This window comes from Natator depressus, chromosome 9, assembly GCF_965152275.1.
Source record: "Natator depressus isolate rNatDep1 chromosome 9, rNatDep2.hap1, whole genome shotgun sequence".
In the NCBI taxonomy this organism is placed as follows: domain Eukaryota; kingdom Metazoa; phylum Chordata; order Testudines; family Cheloniidae; genus Natator; species Natator depressus.
The window spans coordinates 76,951,601-76,975,851 of NC_134242.1; the positions used below are offsets into that span (position 1 = coordinate 76,951,601).

General features: G+C 46.6%; 1 long non-coding RNA gene across 1 annotated transcript; it reads left to right on the plus strand.

The window, feature by feature from the left end:
- Window positions 1-671: 671 nt before the first annotated feature.
- Window positions 672-23,208, plus strand: LOC141993587 (uncharacterized). Its single transcript, XR_012640894.1, has 3 exons — window positions 672-1,060; window positions 14,940-15,253; window positions 21,845-23,208. It is a non-coding gene; the product is annotated as an uncharacterized LOC141993587 (long non-coding RNA).
- The last annotated feature ends 1,043 nt before the right edge of the window (window positions 23,209-24,251 follow it).

A 24,251-nucleotide genomic window follows, 5' to 3' on the forward strand; every position in this document is an offset into this window, starting at 1 on the left:
TCTCCTCTTTCCCTTCTAAGCCTGGAACCATGGTGCTTCTTCTCCAGCTGTTCAGGAAACAGGAAACCCTCCCACCCCTTGCCCCCTATTGAATGAACACCAAGTGAACAGAGCCTCTGTCACCGCCAGGTTTTCCATCGTCTTTCCTTTCCAGACGATGCACCTCTGCTGGACACAATGACATTGTGTGTGTGAAAGAGAGAGGTGGCTGTAAGCTCCTTGTCAGAGCATTTAGGATACTATTGATGGGTTTAGCGAGGAGTGGGAGTGGGCTTGTGAATACAGCTCCTCAGGGGAAATCCCTACAAATGTCTGACAGCAGATTTGCACTGTGAAAAATTCACATCTCCTGCTAAGAACTCAATTTTCGGAGTAGATAATTAAATGTGACCTGTGTAACAGAGCAATATTTTTCCAGGGTGTTTCTCTTTTTTAATTTGTTCTTCTATTTTGAGTTCCGTTGCTCATCTATGTTCCTGAATATTATATTTTTACAAGAATTCTCAAACTGCTTGTAAATACTGTACTTCCAGGCGAGAACAAGGTGGAAACCATGACGTCTGCCTCCATTCATTAACCTGACTTAAAGTGTCAGCGGTTCAATCCCAAAGTGCAACGTCAGTCTAGTTTTGAACTTTGGAGCCAGGTCGTTGCTGGGGAGCAGAGAGGCACACGACTCCCAGGCAGGGGAAAAAGCAGAGGTCATGAAATCCGGCTTTAAGATAGAAGGAGCTGCCTCCTGCTCTGTTGCCAGTGAACACTTCTCCCCTGTGAAAGACATAGGGAAATCCCAGATCAAGGGATTTTTCTCCCGATCTAATACCAGTGCAGACTCAGTTAGTGAAGACAATCTGAGACAGCAACAGGGAAGTCCCAGATTGAGAGTAATCATCCCCCGCCTGCCGCTATGGCAGACTCCGCTACACTGCTCACCTAAGACAGTCACAGGAACACCCAAGGAGGTGCACTGGCAGAACTGATGAAGGATCTAAAGTAGTAAGACTAGATGCTGGTCAAGACTGAGGAGCATCCGCTGAGCTGCGTGTAAGGACAGGATTGGGTAAGGCACTTTGACAGGTAGCTCAGGACTGTGCAGCAGCTCAGGACTGGAATAGCAATGTGACAGATGAGGCTTGGTGGGTTCCTAGCCTGGGAGTAGCAGGGGGTGTTCCAGGTCTGGAGCACATTAGCTGAGTTCTGTGTTTGTGTGGGGGTGGAAGAAAAGGTGGGGAACGACTGAAATAACAGTGGGTGCTGCTGGCCAGGAGTGAGGTACATTGGTGGAGATGCATGGATTCCTTAGACTGGAATAGCAGTGGGTACTGCAATTCTGGGTTGGAGTGCATTGTCAAAGCTGTGTGGGAAACTTGCACAGTTCCTTCTCTTCACTATAGACTGACCACTAGCCCGTGCTCTCAGCCTCTCATTGACATCAGCACTCGATTCACTCACAAATTCTTTAAATAAAACAAAATCTCTCAACTTTCTGTAAGGAAGGAGATTGTCACAGCATCATCCATTAGGCATTAATTTCCAAATCATTTTATGACATATTTTATTATAAGTTATTAAATAAGGTAGCTACAGCGGGCAACCATTTGATAAATGATACCATAATTTAACATGATCCTCCATAATGTTTATTGGGAATAAGATTTATTTTCTCAGTGAAACTTGAATTATGGCTCAGCATAAACAGAGAATTATTGAGAGGGTCCATTGGCCCAGGAACCTTAGATTGGCCAAATCTCTCACATTAGCAATTTTGCTTGATGGTCACTTCTAGCTAACCCAACCTGCACCCCTACGATGAAGGCTGGATCATGGGCTAATTGGGGGCAGGTGATGTTTATAGATAAAGATGCTGAGTGTATGTTTTATCCCACTTCTCCACCATTTATTTGCAGGGACTGTCTTATTATATGTTTGCACACTGCTTAGTACAATGCATGATACAAATGATAAATCCTATTACTAGTAGGTACAGTGCATATGTGCTGGCCAGGGAGGGACTCTCTAGGTCCTGTCCCCTGTAGCCTCCTGCCTCAGCCACGTTTTCTGTGGTCTGGGCATAGTTGCCAAGGGACAACTTTCCTAAAAGCTGTGGCTCTTGGGGTCAGTGGGTGCCCAGCCAGTGGAGGGGTTTGTGTTTATTCCGGTGGGTTTTAGGACATATGTAACACTTTATAAACATTAGTTACTTAACTGTCAACTCCCCACCCAGTGAGGTTGGATTATCCCTATTTCACTGTTGTGAAAACTGAGGCAGAGAGAGAGAAAGTAAGGCCACATTTTCAAGCTGGAGTATATAAAGTGAGGCTCCTAAATCAGTATTGAGTCAGTTTAATAAAAGTGGCCCTGTTTTCAGATACTCCAAGCACCCAGGTAGTCAGCATCTGTGGGGTTAGATGACCAACTTTTGGCATTCAAGGTTGAAAATGTTGGTCTGTGTAACTTGACAAAGGCTGCAGAAAATATTGGTGTCAGAGTTGGGATGCTACAGACTCTTCTTGTGGCCAGAGCTCATGCTGGCTGCTTCACAGAGGAGCTGGCTCAGCCTGTTGAAGCAGCTGGTAGGGAGCTTGAAGCAACTTGAGTACCGTTAGTTGGTTGGCACCTGCCCCCTACAACTGTGAACTGACCCCTGGAATAAACAGCAAGCAAAGGAACTATGACAATGTTTGTTTGTTTTCCAGATTCCAAATCCTAGCAATGGGACTTGTGAGATTTAGAGGAAATCAGCGTCAAATTTCCAGTCCCAGTGATTAGTTTGTATCAGTTACATTCCCAAGACTCTTCTCAAGGAATAGGGCTAGACATTCCCTTGTTATTTAAATGGAAATTGGGATTCTCGTGTACATTTACAGAAATAGGGAAGTCCTGCAGCAAAGGGCTTTCCAAGAACTGTAAGCCTGCTTTGGGAACAGTGCTGCTGTAATGTAATTGCACCCAGGACTTCACAAGCTTTATGGACAACTCTCTGGGGCATGCTGTAATTTAAACTTATTTTGGGGCAAAGAAGGTTTAAAACTACTCCACAGCAGGTTCTGGTTTCTAGATTCTCTTGGGGTAGAAGCAGCTGTAAACCTGACCCATAGGGGGTGCTATAATCTAGTCTTAGGCAAACAGTAAAACAATAAGAAATAACCTGTGGGCTTCCATGCCAGTTAAATGGCTGTTCCCCTGTGAGAAGTTAATGATCCTCCTGGTGAATATCACTATTAGGCTGGGAACCTTGTCAGAGATCCTCATATTTCATTGATTATTTTTATGATTATTATTGTGGCTCTGGAAACGATCTTTTAATCTCGCTCCTTGGTAAGTGTATTTTGCCTTCTCTGTTCCGTGTGATCCTAGCGCGCTCTCCCTCTTGTTTTTCCGGAAGGGAGCCCCACTGAGACACAAGTTGCCTTGATTTTAATGAGGACCACTGGGCAGATTGATGACAGCGGCAGCCTATCCCGAGCTGCTGCCAGGGCAGAGATGGATGGGAAATGGGCTTGGGAGGGGTAAGTGGGCATCTCAGGGAATAGGCGTGGCTTCCTAACTGGAGTCTCAAAAGTGTGTGTGTTGGGGGCAGGGGAGAGCTGCAGGTACTTCTCCTGTGGGGGAGGGGTTAATGCAGATCCATACCACTCATTCAGCTCTTTCAGTGGTGAGATAGCAACGACTGTATTCACGCAAGGAGACACTGGATTTGAAGAGATGGCGCACTGGTGTGCAGTTTTTGACGGCAGAATTATTCTATAGCTAGCTTGGGTAGTGCAAGAAGCAAAGGAAACTGTTGGAGCAAAGCAGCTAAGAGTTACGGGCTCAATGCGGGAGGCCCCATTTCTTCTGGACCCAATCTGCAGCCACATAGGAGCCTTGAGTGATTTTCCAGCTGTCTGGAGTTTCTCATCTGAGTGCAAGTGAGGCAGGCGAGGTTTTCATGTGGACCTATGGGGCTTAGGTTAAGACAGAGGCACCACCAGACTTACGTCCACTAGTGACTTAGGGCAGGATTTTTGCTCAGGTCCCAAGAGCTGAAGGATCAACCACAGAATATGAGAGAGTGAAGCCAAGAAAGTTTCAATGAGCACATGCAAAATAATGCTGCTCAGGTGGTGAGAGACCAGGGACCACCTATTCTGCTTCCAGGGTGCAGGTGGAGGTTGGAGCAGCAGGAATATTGGCTGAATTCCTTCTGAGCCCTGGCTAAGGTCGTTTCCCAAATTCTGAGTTTGGGGGGGACCCGTGTTCCCATTTCCCTCCATACATCTCTAAGTGCTTTGCTATTTGACATCTGTCTATGGAGACCTTTCAACATGATCCATGACCTTCTGTGAACACAGGGAGGGTGCTAGTTTATTGGGTGGGGTGAGGAATGTGTGGTGTTTTATGACCATTCATGTGATAGGAGAGTTCCCCCACACCAGTGGCTACACAACTGCATGGAACACAATTAGAATGAGTGCGGGCTAGTTAGCATGTCTGTGTATGGACACACCCGCGCATACATGCAATAATGCATTTTTCTGGATAGGATCGGAACTGCTCTCCTGAATGACATAGGCCCTATACGTCTGATAGTTAATGGAGGTTCTCCTTTAGCACAGGTGACAGGATGCTGTACGTGTGAAGCTGAGTTGATCCCCACTGCTACTTTGCTGTTCTGGGTGGTGAGGAACAGAGACACAACTATGAAGCTGAAAATGGCCATGGGTTTTATTAGAATATGACCGATCATGGGGTAGCAAAGGGAGAAGACTGCAAACTCTCCTTGGCCTTGCACAAAGATGGATATCTCCACTCCAACCTTGTAGGAAATTGTTGCTTCCTTCACTATCCAAAAGCATCTTCCATTAGCACATAAAAAAACTCATTAAACTCCAAATTGCTCAACAGCTCAGGGAAGGGGAGGAAGAACTGCAGCAGGAAGAAAAAGGCTTAAATATGGTGGGCTGATGTCATTCCTTTTATTTGAGAACAGGAGAAACACAATCCAGTCCCCCCCCCCCAAAAAAAAACAGAATGGAAGGGAAAGTCCCCAGAGAGAGATTAAAAAATAAAATAAAATAAAATAAAGAAACCCACCATTTAAAAAAAAAGTAGTCCTGCTGTTGTGTATAAACTCCCTTTTCCCCAACTCCCCAGCTCTGGCTGCGCTCACAGGGCCATAAAATAAGAGTGTGTGGCGTGCTCAATCGATTATTTCTCCTAATGCACTGTTTTTGGAGACAGGTAATTCATTTCAGACTCTCCATGTCTACATGCAAAAAAAAAAAAATCCTCACGTCCCCTCCTTTACTTTTCCTTTCTTCCTTCATTTTTTTTATGGCTGCTTTCTGCCCCTCCGCCTCCCTTGAAAGTCCCTTCAGACACAAGCATTTCCTAGTGAAAGGTGCTCTCATTCCCACAATGAAACCCAAGGCAGGTAATGACTTTCTCACCCCATCCATATCACTGCAGCAACTGCTGCCTCACCAGCTGCATCCCTTTATTTTAGAGAGAGAGAGGGAGAGGGGGAAAAAGTGCCAGCCCTCTCTCTGTTTCTCTCCCCCAAGGCCTTCCAATAAAAAAGGAGAAAGATATAAAGGGAGCAAGTGTTTGCAGAGATAAAGTTTCCATTAAAGCAGAGGATTTGGGGGGAGCGGGGGCTGCTGTGTGTATGTTGGGAAGGGAGGGGGAGAGAACACTCCCAAGTACAGGCTTCTGAGCTACTGAAGTTTCCAAATTTCTTTAGTTGACTTTGCTGTGTTTTCTAACAGCCTGGACACTGGATCCCCAAGCGAACAGGAGGGTTTGCTTGATGGAAGCTGTCAGCTTCAGAAAAAGCAATAATTGGACTGGGTAACTGTTGATCTGTTATTGGATTTGAAGGTTTTGCCACTTGATTAGTGAGGCTGGGATTCCCCAGTGTGCAACTTAAAACCCTGTATGTTCAGGATATAGATCTACACAAGTCTGCCAGAGAGAGAGAGTGTGTATGTGTGGTGTTGTGCGAGTGCACGATATGGGTTGTGTTTGTGGATGAGGGTGGACTGTGTGTGTGCCTCTGCATGTTGCATCTGTGTGTGTTGTGAGTTCAGAAGCCTGTGGTGTGTGGGAGTTTGTGTGTGTGGTGTGTGTGCGCACACTTGAGTAGTTGCATATATCTGGGAGTGAGTGCGTGGGTGGAGGGGTCTTTAAGAACAGCTGGGCATTTTTTAGGAGTCAGTGCTATAAAATCAAGCGAGGCCAGCACCCCACTTTGACAAAGAGAGGCCAGGGAGCTCAGGGATATACAGGCGCAGATGCTCTTTCCAGATTCAGCAAAAAGAGCAATAGTGTTTGTGTTAGCACTGATTTCCCTTGCCCATTGCTGCTGCCTCGGTGCAACTCTGCACTGTGTGTACAACATTCATGGGTAACATGTCTTCTCTTTCCATCTCAATCCTGACCTAAAGGCCCCAACGCTGGGCCTCCTGGCCCGGCCGTTTCCCCTTCATGCTGGATGCACTCTGCCCTGGCATCCGTATCACAAAGGGAAACAGAGACATCCCTGTTTATAAACATTTTCAGGTATTGATTTTGACTGGCAGAGATGTCAGTCAGCCAGCAGTCACTGTGCAGCGACGGAAGGCTGCAGGATACACACTGTGGTCTGCAAGGCCATCCATCTAGGCGGGACTGCTCCTCCTTGTGAAGTCCTCCTCCGAGCTCAATTGATAGGGAAAGAGGAGGTTCCCCCATGCCACACTCTTGATAGAACAGAAATGGAGAGTAGACAGCCTCCTCCTTAGGCTGAAGGGGGTGGGTCACCCCTGTCAGATCTCAAGTGTCTCCCTATTTCTCACCTCGATACATTCTCTACCTCACGCATTGTGGCCACCACACTTCTAATTTAAGATAACTCAATGGAATTCCCTTCTAGCTGGTCTGCACTGCTTGTTTATCAGCTAGAAGGGCCCTGGAGAGTGATTTGAAGACTGTCCTCCTGGTCCTGTAACATTCCCAGCCCCATGGGGCTCCAGGAGAGTGTGAGACCAGGGATGGAAGTCACTCCTGGAAGCATAAAGTGCTAACCACCAGGCTACTGGGGCCTGCTCTTAGTTATGTATGAAGATTTCATGCAGTGTAGTTAGCATTTAATATGTTAAATATTAATATTTAATCTCTGTTTCTGCCACCAAGGCTTGCAGCATGGTCCAGTGGATAGGTCAATGGACTGGGACTCAGAAGATCTAGCTTGTATCCACAGCTCTGCCAGTGCCTAGCTGTGTGACCTTAGGCAAACCGCTTCCATTGCCCCCTCCCTCACCCCACCTCCCAGACTCCATTTCCCCATCTGTAAAGTAAGGCTAATGATCCTGACCCAGCTTTGTAAAGTGCCTTGACAGTTGGAGATGGGAAGTGCTAAGCCGTAGGCATGAATAAATATCTCCGACATTATAAATGGAAAAGACTTATTTGGTCACATCTAGTCAATCCTCAGCCATGCAAAGTGTTTTCTTCCAGTCTACTCTAGTTTTAAATGCCCTCAAAGGATGGGGCATCCACAAATTTCTAGCTATGTCTTTATTCAGGAAGTTGTAACAGGTTTGAAAACAGGCTGGAAGCTCGTCTTGCTCCTTGGCCTACACTTTCCTTTCAAAAATTGCAGCCATTCCTCCACAGAGCTGAGACCAGAAGTCTCATTTCACTGGTTATGTGACAGTGCTTCCCATTTGAAACTGGGTTTCCCTGAAGAGACAGAGGTCCTGCTCTGGCATTAAGCCGCCTCTTTCAACTCAAACATGTGCTTCCATTCCCATTATGTGTCCAGAATGGCATGAAACTGGCCACCCTTTTTACAGGTGTCATAAATATAAAGGGAAGAGCTGTACCACATCCCAGTTTAGGGTTTTCACCATTTGAACTTGTATATGGCCGCAAGGTGATGCACAGATGAACTATTGGAGAAACTGGGACGGGCCCAGTTCATCTCTACCTTGGACTTAACCAAGGGGTACTGGCAGGTACCACTAGATGAATCCGCCAAGGAAAGGTCAGCCTTCATCACACATGTTGGGCTGTATGAATTTAATGTGCTTCCTTTCGGGCTGCGGAATGCACCCACCACCTTCCAAAGACTTGTAGATGGTCTCCTAGCAGGACTGGGAGAATATGCAGTCACCTACTTTGACAAGGTGGCCATATTTTCGGATTCCTGGGCAGAACACCTGGAACATCTACAAAAAGTCTTCGAGCGCATAAGGGAGGCAGGACTAACTGTTAAGGCTAAGAAGTATCAAATAGGCCTAAACAGAGTGACTTACCTTGGACACCAGGTGGGTCAAGGAACTATCAACCCCCTACAGGCCAAAGTGGATGCTATCCAAAAGTGGCCTGTCCCAAAGTCAAAGAAACAGGTCCAATCCTTCTTAGGCTTGGCTGGATATTACAGGCGATTTGTATCGCAATACAGCCAAATAACAAAAAACTTATTCGGTGGAGTTTAGCTCTCCAAGATTTTGATTTTGACATACAAAACATCTCAGGAGCTTCTAACAAAGTGGCTGATGCACTCTCCCGTGAAAGTTTCCCAGAATCAACTGGTTAAAATCATCCTTGAGATGTGGAAACTATTGTTACTCTTTATACACTTGGTAGTATATTTAGAGGTGCATGTGTCTTATTAACTCTGTTTCCTCCTAGAGCCCCAGAAAGAAATCACAGCCAGTGTTGCACCCTATCTGTGACTTGTGGGGTGTGTCATAAATATAAAGGGAAGGGTAACCACCTTTCAATATACGGAACTATAAAATCCCTCCTGGCCAGAGGCAAAACCCTTTCACCTGTAAAGGGTTAAGAAGCTAAGATAACCTTGCTGGCACCTGACCAAAATGACCAATGAGGAGAGAAGTTACTTTCAAAGCTGAGGGTGGTGGTGGTGGGAACAATGGGTCTGTCTGTCTGTGTGATGCTTTTGCCGGGAAAAGAACAGGAATGGAATATTAGAACTTGTTAGTAAGTAATCTAGCTAGAAATGCGTTAGATTTCCTTTTGTTTAAATGGCTGGTAAATAAGCTGTGCTGAATGGAATGTATATTCCTGTTTTTGTGTCTTTTTGTAACTTAAGGTTTTGCCTAGAGGGATTCTCTATGTTTTGAATCTGATTACCCTAAAAGGTATTTACCATCCTGATTTTTCAGAGATGATTCTTTTACTTTTTCTTTAATTAAAATTCTTCTTTTAAGATCCTGATTGCTTTTTCATTGTTCTTAAGATCCAAGGGTTTGGGTCTGTGTTCACCTATGCAAATTGGTGAGGATTTTTATCAAGCTTTCCCCAGGAAAGGGGGTGTAGGGCTTGGGGGGATATTTTGGGGGGAAGACATCTCCAAGTGGGCTCTTTCCCTGTTCTTTGTTCAACACGCTTGGTGGTGGCAGCATAGGATTCAAGGACAAGGCAAAGTTTGTACCTTGAGGAAGTTTTTAACCTAAGCTGGTAAGAATAAGCTTAGGGGGTCTTTCATGCAGGTCCCCACATCTGTACCCCAGAGTTCAGAGTGGGGAAGGAACCTTGACAACAGGGAAGTTAGCATATTGGCTGTAAAAGGAGTTTATCTAAATCAGCTCCTCAGCTTTAACAAGGCCGGCAGCTGAGGGGAACAGATGAGGCATCTATTGTTTCCAATTAGGGGGAGTTGGGAGGGGTTTTTATCTTGTAAGGAAAAGGGCACTATGAAGGGAAATAATAAATATTAGAGAACGGGAAGGGAAGAGGAGGAAAGTTATTGGAAAATGCAGACTCTGCCATCAATCCAGTCCAAGCACTGGTTATGCCTGTTGGTGAAACTCTAATCCAAGTTTGCTGAAGCAATCACCCCTGTCAGAAACTGAGAGAGAAGCACCATTTGGCTCAGTAGCTCTGTCAAAGGGTCTCTGAACGTGCCCCAAAGGCACCTCTTGGGAATGAAACACAGGAATGCTACAGGGATGAACTACCTTGGCCTTGATGGGATTTCAGTTCCAAATGCAGGAAGAAAGGAGACCGGCTGATCCTCTGCTTTCCTGGGCCCCATGGAGAGAAGGGAGAGCTGAATGCTAGCTGCACCTTGGGAGCCTGTATTTCTTGTACACTCTCTGTCTTCTTAGATTGTGAGCGCTCAAGGACGGTGTGTTGTACAGCACCCAGCACAAATGGGACCCTGATCCTGAATGCAGCCCCTGGGCACTAATACATATAAATAATTCACAGGCAGAGTCAATCACAGGTTCAGTTTAATTGTTCTAGGGGTTGGCCGTGCTGAATGAACTCCTTGGGGATGGGTGCACCAGTCTGAATAAAATAAATTCCTCCCCCAATCCCTTTGCATTTCCAGCATCCCCACTTCTCCCATCCCCCTGCAGGGATGGTTTTGTCACTGGCAGTCAAGGGGACTGATTTCCAGTTCTTTGGGCTTCTTTTATAGCCATTACGATTCCCTGTGTTCAGTGAAAGGGAGAGCAGTGATAATTAGAGATGGGACCAAAGGGAAACCCTGGATCTAGACACCCTCAGACTTTGGATTTGGATCCAGACATCACAGTTCTAATCCATTCTCCCCTTCCCACAATGTCCAAGACTTGTGCCCATTAGACAAGAAATGCCTCATTTCACTCTCTGTGCAATATTTTGCCCGAGATCCAAATATCCTATTTTCCTGCAGTGTTGATAAGGGCATGGCCAGTCCTGCTGGTGTGGAGGTAACACGCACTGTGTGATCTTTCTGGAAAATAAGTGGGCAGGCATGGGACAGATTAGCCCTCTCTCACCGATCCTTTGGACAAAGCCACATATTTGTACATTCCCTCATGACATCTGTGCCACCAGAAACCACTAGATTGAACATTTAAGGGCCCAGCACAAACCCTGGTATATACAAGTTTTGTAAATACCAGACAGCGCAAGAGGAGGAGAAGAAAGAGACTGTTTTTCTCAATGTGTCTTCTGGGTTTCCCCCGCTGACGTCTAGGAGCCTGAGTGATAGCAGAGTTAAGATGGGATTTGAAGCTTCAGTTTCTCACTCGTCTCCATTCCAGTATCTGAAATCTGCTTTTATCATCCAGACGGTTGCCACAGTAACTTGTAAAATGCCAAAGAACTTCCTCCTCATGTGTCAGACCTTATTTTCCCCATCACTGCCCCTCCCTTTGCCACTCACTTCCCCTGACCCCAACCTGCATCTTTGGTTTTTCTTCAGTCTGTGGTGGTTCTTGCCCTCAACATCCTGACAATGAAGGTCTCACCATTTTGGAGCTGGTGAGCAGGACCAATTTGTCATTACAGAGAAGCTTTATCAGGGCAAGGGTGCTGGGGGCACCAAGACCTGCCCCCCCCAAACCGCAGGGTATTAGGTGTTCTGAGCTGTAGGCTGGACTTTCACCCCAGGTAACCTATTTCTGAGATTAACAAAGCCCTCTGTGGAAGACAACCCATAATGTGGATATCTCTTCCCTCCCCCTTCCGCCTCCAAATCTGCAAAATGGGACATGCCCACTCCACTGGCTCCAACCTGCAGGGACAACACTTTTCTCTCTTATCTTAAATATAGGAGACTAGGTTGCAGGGACCATTTTCAGAATTTGTAGACTTCCCCATAGTTTTTAGTGATGGAAAAGATACTACAAGGCTCTGTGAGCTACTGAAAGAACAGGCACACATGCTCTCGGCCCAATTTCACATGGGTTCTGTAGGTGTGAATTCACGTATGGGCCTATTTATTCCCTGGGTAGAGGGGGGGAATGGTGCGCAGCTGAAATATTTTTGAAATATTTAAACATTTCCAATGAGGAATCAGAGCAAGATAGGTCCCCATTGCCTTTCCCTCCCCTCCCATTCTCAGCACCTTTCAAGACTCCAGCCAAACGCCTCTACCAGGATCAAAGCCTGCCTGAACCTTTTCCATATGCCCTGCTGCTATCAGATGGGCCCCCTCAGCCAGGTGGCTTTGCCTTCAAATACCGTCCGCAGACCTCCCACTTCTGAAAGAAATACAATAAAGCTGGGCCAGAAAGCAATTAGAAAGCACTTCACTCCACTCACACCTTCTCACGGAGTGCAGGCTGTGCTGGAAATGAGGGCACAAACAAACGCCCAGTCAGGTCCAGACCAGGATGAATAGGGCTCAGATAAAGTAAGAGCAAAATAATTTAACACTGGCAAAAGGTGCCAGATTGATAGCCCTGTCTATCCACGTGCCCAGCAAACTGCATAGAATCATAGACACATAGGTCTGGAAGGGACCTCGAGAGATCATCAAGTTCATCTCCCCCCACTGAGGCAGAACCATGTCAGTGACAGCTTCCCAATGTGCCTTGGCATTCTAGGCCCACCTTGTCTAGTGGATGGAGAGCAGAGTTCAGCTGTGATGGCCCCATTACTTTTTGGGCACTCTGATGAGACTGCTGGTAAGAGTGTCACTTGTGGCTGAGGTTTTGTGGTGTGGACCGTTGTCCACTAGGAAATAGACTGAGACCCACCAATTCATTTCACACCGGTCATTGAACAGACATTATTCTGCACTGCTGAAATGTATCTCCCTGCAGTGTCCCCGCACTGAGTCTTCACCAGGGAACAAGCAGGGTAATCTGGGACACATAAATATAGTGGGTGGGCACCTCACATTTCATGAGTCTAGAAATGTGTTACAGGTGGCAAGTAAACAACCTGCCTTATCTTTGTGTTCAGCTGCTAAAATTTTGGTAAATAATATATGGCTGTACATCAGGCCTTCATGAGATAAACCATCTCGCTGGGAATTCAGAGGAACACGACAAAAAAGATTAAATGGCTGAAGGGATTGAGTTATGAGAAAAGATTAAAAGAGCTAAATCTGTCTAGCTGGGCTAAATGGCAACAATAGGGAGATACGATAACTATCTACAAGTATATGAAGGGTGTACATAACAACGTGAGATAAATTGTTTAGCATAGTCCAAGGGAGTTTAACTAAGCTCAATGGATCTGAGTTGCTCAAAGGAAGAAAACTGTGAAGTCCGCTAGGCTATGAGAGGTCAGGCTCCCAAGAGAGGTGACGAAAGCCCCACTGCTGTTTGAAGCAAATGGCCCAGGCCCTGGCCAGTAGACTGTAGGGAAGAATTCTGCACTGCCTGAGGAGGCTGGAGTAGATGGAACCCAAGAAATCTAGGTGATTTGTAACTCCGCCCCCCTCCCCCCACACACCCCGCCCGCTCCCAGTTCTCCAGACAGGCCTTCTGGTCTCATCCAAGAATTAGAAACTTGGCAACAAAGAAGATTTGTTCTTGCCCCAGGAGAAGACAGTCTCAGAAAGGGAAGCCTCCTGCCTCTCCAATAGACCTAGGGAAGCTACTATATTTCCGCAGCAGAACTTCATGTGTATTGTTAGCATGGCTGACTGCAGGATGGATGCTGCTCCCGCCTCTGAGAGAACCAGGCATCTTGTTCCCTGGTGAGAGAAAAGAAAATGAGGTGAAAACTGAGAACCTCCTCATCTGCGGTACCCCTGTGTCTAGAATAATCCTGTAAAGGTTTCTTTCAAGGGGGCTGGGTGTGTGTAAAACTTCCACGGAAATCCTCACCTGTGAAACCTTCATTAAGAGCTTGATTCTGCAAATCTTACCACCCATTGAGGAGCACTTACTCACTCAAGTAGCTGCACTAAAATCCATGGGACTATTCATGTAAGTGCTACAGGGGAGTAAGGTTTTCAGAATTAAGGTAGCAAATAAACATGGGCAGGGGAAGGGAGAATGTTAATTCTCTGATTTATGAGTCCCAGTTTAATTAGCAGCTACATGCCAAATACATTAAGGAGCTAAAGCAGCATTACACTTACCTGGAGGAGCTACGGCAAAGGCAGGCTGCCAAAAATGCCATTGGACTGGAAGGAAATAGCAAGGGATTGTGGGTAAAGGTATGCATATTGCCACAAGGCTGAGCAGCAGCACTGAGTGAGTGGGCTCATGTCTCTACTGCTCAGGAGTCAGCGTAGGCTTTTGCTGGGATTCTTAATGCATCCTCCACGAGGGAAGATGCGTTTATGAAATGATTCCCTCTCAGTGTGTACTCAGGCTAATTCCCACACACGTCAGTGAGAACCTTGCTTTAGTAACCAGAGTAGAAAGCTTGGGATTCAGCCCTCAAAGAAAGTTACTGCAGGGAAGAGCATGATTTTCTGGCTGCCTATGGAAATGTCTGGTTCCCACAAGGCCAGAGGGCTGCTCAGGTTTTTTTAAATATTTAATCTGCACATTATTACAATTGCAGTTTAATTTGATTCCTGCTGTAATGCATCCTACCTGGGAATCTCCTCTGCAGTGCTCCTGGCACCAGAGGTTACTCCCCCAGCCTGGCCTCCCATGCTATTAGCCCAGTTGGCCCCAGCAAGTTGGTAGGTGAAGATCACTAGTTAACTATCAAGGGGTTCCTGTTGCGTCATGTGTACCTTCTCTTGGGCTTCTTATCCCACAGTAAAGAGGCAGTAGGAACTGGACCGAACCTTCCTGTAGGGAGCTGCAGAGCACGAAACACTATCAAGTTCCATCCTAATCACTCACTGATTAAGGCCCAAATGCTTCTCCACTTGAAATCAATGGAAACCCCCATTGGTTCAATGGTGCAAGACTGGGCCCTAGAAGAACTAAGAGCATAATTCACAACTAATAATTCATTCAGAATTTTTCTATTCCCAGAGTATTCATGAGCAGGTCACAATTTCCAAAAATATACTAGTTATTTGGAGTAACTCAAATAGCATTCCCTTATTTAATTCTGTGGGCTGATCATGAATTTGTGTGGTTTAGCTGGGACCGGTCAGATGAATCACATGGTATTGCTTCTGTTCACAGATTGGATGAGGTTGCAGACACTTTTGGTGCAAATGCTTACGTGTGTGTGTTTATTAAAATTTGGCATTCACAAATACTGGTCTACAAGGCTTTGAAATGTGTTTTTCTCTTAAACCTTTGCAGAAAGTGAATGCAAAAGGGGATCAAATGCAGCCAATGGAAATTCATTTGAAAATGAAAAGAGAGATTCATGCCGAGCTGTACTGGTGAAAAGTGAACCTCCCTCCCTCTACAGAGAAGTCAGAGTTGGTTTTAGTCACTGTCCGCAGCATTTTCCTCTATGAAGCAATCTCTCATGATTTCCTAAACAAGCAAGGATTTCCTGTGTTGCCTTCCCATCTTCGGTTCCTCTGCTCCATCCCTGGTGCACCAGGCTCCTGGCCACTAGAGTTATTGCACATCTGACATTGGGCCAGTACAACTCAGTTCTTTAAATGGTAATTTCCCCCAAGAGGCTCCCGGCTCTGTCATTTCTCTTCTCACCAGCCCAGTCTCCAGCTTACATTTGCAAATGACAAATTGTGCTTTTGCCTCTAATTCCAGCTTCCCTGGCATCCTCGAGTGAAACAACCCACTCTGCTAAAAGCAGCAGGTTCCTTGAAACCAGCGGGAGGGAGGCTTTTCCTTTCCTTCCTCACCCCTCCCCCACCTTAATTGCAGCCCAACATGGGCTTTTGAGGTGTATTAAACATACAAATTATTCTGCAAAGCTTCATAAAGTGCTAGTTACGGAGGCCTCTAATGGGAAACGACAGTGCAACCAGAGAGGCTGTTAATGTCAAAGCATTGTCTGAAATTGCTCTGGGAACATTATCATTTTGCAGGCGTGCAGCAGAACCAGGCATCGATGGATTCACCTCCTGGCAGGTCACTCTGACATGCACACACAAGCAGCGCTGGTGCTTTTGGGCTCCATGCGTAGGAGAGGCAGCACTTCAGGGAGGAGGGAGAGTGGGGGTCCTTCTGTAAATGGCTAACCCCGCCCACATCTGGGATATTGTATTTGATTCTGGGCACCAGGTTCCTGGAAAGATATTGACAGATTGGAGGGAGTTCAGAGAAAAGCCACGAGCACAATCAAGCAGCTGGAGGGCATGATTTATATAGTGAGATTAAAAGAGCTATAATAGTAACAATAATAAGCACTTACAGCACATAGTGTTTTCCATCTTTGCATTAAAACTAAGCTAACATCTACTAACCCAAGTGTATGAACATCCTAACTATGTCTGGCATGGCCAGCTGATAACAGGAGGGGATATGGTAATCACTTGCAAGTATTTGAAGAATGCAAATGCCAAGGAGGGAGGGGAATTGGTTAGGTTAGTCCAAGGGGTTATAACTAGTAATATAAAGGCATAAAAATGGAAAAAAGAAAATGTTGGTGAGATCTATTAAGCAGAGGAATAGTCTCCCCAACAAGGGAACAGTAGCCAGCCCCATCACATGGGACATTTGAAAGCTGAACCGCATAAGAGAGTTGGGACCAGTCCTGCACTGAGCCCCAGCAGGCTGAAGGAGATGGCACCCAATACTATCTCAGATGCCCAGGGGACCAGTCTCCGCTATGCTGACAGGGGTTTGTGTTGAGCTGGTCGTTGTCTGGGAAATTGATGTTGTAAAGAGTTGGGGGTAGTGTAATGTGCTCTGGTTCTGTAGGCCCTGGCTTGTGTCAACAGCAACATAGAGGCAAAAGGGGAGAAATAACCCGTTAGGATCTGGGCACTAATATTTATACCTGCTGCTGCAGCACTAGTATCTACTAGTAGGATGCTGACAGTGGCATTGTGCTATTGGTCTATATCAGGGATCTGGCTTTGGCACACGGCCCATCAGGGAAAGCCGCTGGCGGGCCGGGATGGTTTGTTTACCAGCAGCGTCCACAGGTTCAGCTGATCGCAGCTCCCACTGGCCGCGGTTTGCTGTCCCCGGCCAATGGGGGCTGTTGGAAGTGGCACTGGCCAAGGGATGTGCTGGCCACCGCTTCCCTTAGTCCCCATTGGCCTGGAACAGCGAACCGCAGCCAGTGGGAGCTGCAATCAGCTGAACCTGCGGACGCTGCAAGTAAACAAATCGTCAGCAGCTTTCCCTGATGGGCCGTGTGCCAAAGGTTGCCGGTCCCTGGTCTATATGTAAGGGGACTGTTGTCCACTTACTAAAACTCAATGGGGGTGTTTTGGTTGCCTAGTTCCCAGTAACAAAAGAAAGGGGAAGGGTCAATGGGAAATCAGGACCCTGAGACTGACAGTCCCCAGGAACTATGGGGAGAGGCCAGCCTGATTGATAGGGCTAGTGGGCTAATCAGGGAGTCAAGAGGCCGGGGGGGGGAGGGTGTCCCGTCTTCCGTGTGCACTGGAATTGCCTGAGTCAGACAGAGTGGGGCCGAGCTAAGGAGAAAGCAGGGGTCCAAGCTGAGCTGGGGAGCAGAGCTGTGCCAGATCCAGAGGGGCCAGAAAAGCAGCCCAGGAAGCAGGTCAGTGCTGGGAACAGAGTCGAAGAAGCAGCCCAGAGAGCAGACCTGTGCTGGGAGGAGGGCTGCAGCATCCAGAGCCAGAGGGGCCAGAGAAGCAGCCCAGGGAGCTGAGGCAGAGTGGTGGAGCTGGAGCTGGAGCAGTCCGGAGCCAGGTGTGGTGAGCAGCTGGGGAGAATGAAGGGGACCCTGGGCAAAGGGCCCAGCGCAGGGAGACGCCCCCAGCCAAGAGGCCCTGCAGGCCAGACTTGGAGGGGGATCGTAACCCCAACGGGGCGGAGGCGATGCTGGGAAGAAGGGTCCTGCCACCTAGAGCCTGAGGATGTGTGGCCACCGCCAGAGTAAGTGTCTGACCCACAACATCCCTGCAGCACAGCCAGGGCCTGAGAAGAGGCCTGGGACTTGTGAGGAACAGACTGAACTTCCCTTACATTCCAGAGAGGCTGGTTGTGATGTCCTCGTGCCACAGAGCAGGGTGACATGTTTTCCTTTCACCTTTCCCAGTTTTTCCTTATTTTTTTTAATTGATTGCTATTTAATAAATTGTATTTGCTTTGAACTGTATGTAATGATCAGTGGGTCAGGGAAACATCTAGTGCAGAGAGAGCACCCCGGAGTGGGGACACCCTAGCCCTTGCCCTAAGTGACCATGACAAGCCTGGGGGTTGAGCCTCCCAGGAATCCTGGGCCCAGCCTTGTTGGGGTTCCAGAAAAGTGGAAGGGGACCCCTTGAGATCAGGCAGGCCTCTGGGTAAAGGAAATGGGAGCGAGGACTCAGATCATTTCACTAGCCCATTTCACCGGGATAGTGTATAAGCCAGGAAAGTTCCCCACAATAGCGGGACCATTTCCCCACTTACATGAGCAAGCCAGCAAACACGTTATATCATGAGTTTTGTGTGGGTCAGTCAGGCCTTCGGGATGTATCTCCCCTTTCCACTGAGGCCCGCACAAAACAAATGTGCTCTGGCTGCAGGTAGTCAGCACAGCCCGCGTCTTCTTCTCTTCAAAATGATTTTAGTGCTTGCTACAGGAAGCTGAGAGCTGGCAGGCCGCAAGAATTGCTGGAGCTAGAAATGAATGAAAGGTCTTTAATTGGAAGAATCCCAGGTCTCCAAGGCTTCTTCGACTAAATTAATTACAATGAATGTATAACCTCAAAAATCATTATGAAAACATATACAGATTTAAAACACGGAACTGTCCTTAATCTGGGTCCTGGCAACCTGCTCTGCACCCACTGACCCCAGCCTACATGCCCACCCTGCTTTGCTCCCATGCTGCTCTGCCCATCTCGCTCTGCCCCCAGCATGCTTGCCCTCCGGCCCATGACACAGCTTGCTTCTGTGTCATCCTAACCAACTCTAGGTTATGTGTTAATACAATAGGGCCTTCTGAGAGAGCGTCAACCAAAGTTTCCAGGTACATCCAGGCAGAAGCCACCTGCTGTGTTACTGAATGCAGCGGGAATGGCCCGGCAGAGCATACTCAGCAGCCCTGGAAGCAAGTTCTGCAGGGGGGGCCTGGTCCATTCAGAAACAAGTAACTGTTCTTCCAAGACCCGGCCTTGAGACAGTCATCTTGAGATCTAAATTCACAGCTCAAACCCATCTCTATAATGGGTCTAATCTGAACACTCAATCCATTCTGAATCAGCCCCGGGGTTAAAATAAGCACAACGGGTGTGTGGGGGTGGGGGTGAAAGCTCCCCCTTCTTGCCTCAATCTACTTTAATGTTTGGTTCAATAACTCCGGATTAGTGATGCAGGGGACCACCGGCACAGAAAGGGTTAATGCATCATGCTGGAAAACTCTTCCACTAAACATTTCAAATTGGAAGGCAGGTGAAATGGATCCTTTGTCTTCTGAGCCAAGTGACACTAGGGGAAGGGTAGGCCGGGGTATGTGTGAGAGAGACTGGTGTATGGCAAGGCAGTCAGAACTAATGTGGCAGCAAAGTGTGGAAAGGAGAGAGCAAGCCAACCACCCTCCCCCAAAGCTGAAAATGTGGCTTATAGATCTCAAATCCAGGTGGAGACCCCCTAGCTGGGTCACCCTCCCCATTCTCCAAGCCCCAGTTCTATGCCACATTGTAGCCAATTCCTTTCCTTCATCCTCCTCATTTCAAAACAAACATCAAACAGCACTCTGTTACCAACTGCTGCCTCGGTAGAGGGTCCAGAAGTCACTTGTGAATTTAACCCTCCAGTCTCTTGGGAAAGCCAATCTAGAGGCTAATGTACCAAAGGCATAAGGAGGTGGGGCTGGGGAAACTTCCTTCTTTGGGTCTCAGAAGCAAGTGGGGTGCTGTCATGGTGACAATGGAAATGGACATGGAGGATTCCTAGTAATAATAATCCTACAAAGCAAAGGAAAAGAAAAAGCTCCATTTTACAAGCTCACATGTTTTGGACTGCACAGAAGACAGCAGGGGAAGATGCAGACACAGTCAGATGGGCAGGGGCATGACTCAGTCTGCAGGAGGAGTTAGGGCCTTGAAGTCCGGAGGCCTGGTTTGATCATTGCTTGTCAAACACACAAGACAAGGAAAATCTCTGGAAATGGATATCATGTTAAACAATGTGTTGTAATAAGTGTTTTATGCTTTAGAGGAGGAGAGAGAACAGTGAAATCCCCCGTAAGAGCTAATTATCACAAATTCCTTTTCAATAAAGTGGGAGGCGTGGGGGAAGAAATCCTCTCTTAGTGAAAAAATCCATGCAACACTGTCCAGTGAGGTAACCACAGTTCATGTCCTCATCACATTGTAACTGGAAGTCAAGAGAGGTTTTCCTCATGGTTTGATAAGACTGGTGCAAGCGGCTCTGAGGAGGCAGGTGTTTGTGTGTGAATTGGTCTGAGGAGGCGGTGCTTGGGTGCAAAATCTGGAAGGTGGGTGGGATCTTTATAGAGCAAGCAACTCAGAGGAGGGGAGATTTTGTCCCAATCCCAGTGCTGATGGAAAATGCCACATTGACTGGCCCTGGAGAATCAAGCCCTCTATATCCACGGGGCAGGGAGATGACTGGCTGGGGCAGGGCGAGTTTGCCTCACACACTGCTCAATGCACCATAACCCACTGGACCAACTCCAAGAATGTGTGAGAAGTTTCCCTGCCCTTTCAATGCCTGGTCTCTCTTTTTGCCAGCAAGGGGCCCATTGTTGCTCAATGTGGAGCCGGTGGAAGACAGACAGACATTTTAACCATATTAAATGAATACAGTTGAGTTCATATTCGTATAGGCTGCAGGAAGAAGTGCTGGTGCCTGATGAGAGGGTGCTTGTCTGAACCAATGCACCAGGATGGTGCTGGGGGTGCTGTGCAGCCAGGAAGAGTGCTGGAGGTCATTTGGAGTTGATCTTCCCTCTAAGTCAGTATGCACCCAACACCCCAGCATGGTATTGCAGGGAGAAGCATTGGAGATTCTCTTCCTTCTTGTCTCTTTCGCCACCAATACCCAAGCATGGTGTTAGGAAGTGCAGGGTGTAGTACTGGTGACTCATTAGAGGAAATCTACTGATTCCAGTGCTGCAGCATGGTGCTGAGGCTGCTGTGTTGTCAAATGGTGTTAATGACTCATTCCCTAGGGGTTATTACCCCTCAGTGCCTCTGAGTCCGTACTGAACCATGGAGCTAGGTGGCACCCTACTGTCAGAGAAGCTACTATTGGAAGAGGCATAAACCAAGTCCCTGGCTACTTGCATTTCTTAGTGAACTTATGGCGCTTTCCGCAAGAGTAAGGGTGTTAGCCCTGCTACCTTGGCCAAATTCCAACTTATTTAAAATTTATAAATTACAGAGAGAATTCAGAGCAGATCTGACTCCCTAGCTCATACTCTGCACTTTTCTGTGATTTGAAATGGAGCCAGTTTGGTGGATTTCTTGCACATGGGAGTAATGTATTGAATTACATGTATGTCCAGTGCATAGGAGAGATACATTTCTTTTCCACATGTGCATGCAGCTGTGTGACCCCAGGAAACCCAACGGTGGGGTCTTTCTTAGGAGACAAATAGAGGTTCTTCCCCTCCCTCCCTCCCCCCTATCATTTTCTTCAGACAAAGAGGGGGGAAATTCTCCACCTAACACATCCATATTCCCACAAATCCAACCAGCATAAACACAGGATAGTTGTTCAACGGAATCCCACAGAGCATAAATGCAGGTTACTGGGAATGAGTGTCAGAGGAGCCGCTGCTATGCTCAGGGCCTTTCAGCCACAGCAGTTCCTGGGCTCGACCTGCACATGATGAAATGAGTTTGCTTTACTGACTGTCCCAAGTGGCCCCTAAATCCTGGGCCAGCAGCTCTGCAGTGGATCACTGGAATGCTATGTGGTCCCCACAACTGAGAAACTGGGCATTTGATCTCAGTCAGTGGAGGGAGGGGGAGGTAGAAGGTAGCTATTAAGAACTGCTGGGAAATAGAGCCTCAAAAGAGGCTGGCTCGTCAGGTATTTCTTTGCTCCATCTTGATTAAATATGAGTGTTTGAACAGCTTCCTCTCCCCCTTTGGTTACTGTGGACTGACTCATGGGCTCTTTCTCCGTCTCTGCAGATGGCAGAAACTCCAGGCAGGCCCTGGAAATATGGGAATGAGAACAGCTTGGTAGGGGAGGAGTGGATGGACATCTGCCGCATGCGTCTGCCGCCACCATCTCACATCGGGGGCTGCATCCCCCTGAGCCACAGGGGAAGAACAAAAGTGCAGGAGACTCTCCGTAACCATGGAGGTGGCATTTCCCATTCTTTACCTGCAGGAGAGGAGTTGGTGCCGAGGGCATTTGTGTTAATTTTGGATCTCTGAGGGTGTCATCCAATCCTGCAGGCACATTCCCGGCTGTGGCAGACACATTTATCAAGAGCTTTGCGCTGGAGCGGCTGTGGGGAGTAGAATCCACTACAATGGAAAATGAAGAAGAAACCCATATTGTATAAATCAACTTTGGAGCAATTGTGGCACATTTCAGTTGCTGGCATTCAAAGGGACCTGTCCTTTTAATCCCCAGCGCTGTCACTCAGCATCCCACAGGCTGTCCAGAAAGGAAGGAGGCTTTATTGATATGATCTGGGGCTTGAGAGAAAATAAAAGTAGAGGGAGGAATTTTTTTTTTTTAGAAAAATGCTTGTACGATAGAAACCTATTTAATGCAGATCCTTGCTTCACAAATACATTATTCCCTTAGCAGCAAGTCTGTTTCCAAAATCTGTTTCTTTAGTGGGCCTCTAGCCTCTTTGCAGGCTTATTTCCTCATCGCTGAGCCAAGGCAAAGCAAACATCACTTGCACTGGAACCTCCCAGGAAATCAAACATTATAGGACTCTACTATTGGCTCCATGGCACTATAAGGTTAAGGAGCATGGATGCTATCAGGTGCTATTTATAGCTCAGAACTCTGCTTGAAGCTCCTGGGCACTGTTAAGATGTGGCCAGAGCATCATTTCCTTGCTCATCGCTGTAGTAGATAGCTCTAAGTAGCCTGTTCTTAGTCTCAGTATCAGACAGTGCTCTGGGACAACGAATGGAGATGACTTAGGAGACTAAAATGTGTGGTGTAGCAAGTGAACTCGAAATAGCTTTGAAACCACAGGGACAGTCAGAGGCAATGGGATTAGCTGCTAGATTCATAGATTCCAAGTCCAAAAGGGATCATTGTGATTATCTAGTTTGACCTCCTGTATAACATAGCCCAGAGAACTTCCCCCAAGTAATTCCCAGAGCAGATCTTTTAGAAAAGGATCCAGTCTTGATTTAAAAATTGATAGTGATGGAGAATCCACCTCGACCCTTGGTAAACTGTTCCAATGGTTAATTACTCTCTCAGTTAAATTTTTACATCTAATTTCCTGTCTGAACTTGTCTAACTTCAGCTTTGTGTTATTGGATCAAGTTATACCGTTCTCTGCTACAATGAAGAGCCCATGATTAAATATTTGTTACCCATGTAGGTACTTATTGACTGTAATCAAGACATTCTTAACCTGCTCTTTGTTAAAATAAATAGATTGAGCTCCTTGAGTCTATCACTATAAGGCATGTTTTCTAATCCTTTAATCATTCTCGTGGCTCTTCTCTGAACCCTCTCCAATTTACCAATATCCTTCTTGAATTGTGGATACCAGAACTGGCCACTGTATTCCAACATTGGTTGCACCAGTGCCAAATACAGAGGTAAAATAACCTCTCTACTCCTACCCAAGAGTTCCCTGTTTGTGCATCCAAGGATTGCATTAGCCCATTTGGCCGCAGCATCTTATTGGAAGCTCATCTTCAGCTGATTATCCACTGTGATCCCAAAATCTTTTTCAGAATCGCTGATTCCCATCCTGTAAATCTGGCCTACATTCTTTGTTCCCAGGTAAACACATTTATATTTATTAAAATATATCCAGTTTACCAAGCAATCCAGATGGCTCTGACTTAGTGACCTGTCCTCTTCATTATTTGCCACTTCATTATTTACTATCTGAAAACTTTATCAGTAATGAATTTATGCTCTTCTGTGTCATTAGTAAAAATTTTAAATAGTGTAGACCCAAGAACCTGTCCATGTGGGACCCCACTAGAAACACACCCATTCAAGGACAATTCCTGTTTACAATTACATTTTGAGACCTATCAGTTAACCAGATTTTAGTACATTTCAGGTGTGCCATGTTAATGTTATATCTTTCTATTTTTTTAATCAAAAGTACCAAGTCAAATGCATTATGGAAGTCTAAGTATATTACATCCACACTATTACCTTTATCAACCACACTTGTAATCTCATCCAAAAAATGTCAAGTTAGTTTGACAGGATCTATTTTCCATAAACCCACATTGATTTGCATTAATTATATTACCCTGCTTTAATTCTCTATTAATAGAGTCCCTTATCAACTGCTCCATTATCTTGCTCAGGATCAATGTCAGACTGACATGCCTGCAGTTACCTGGGTCATCCTGTTTCCTCCTTTAAAAT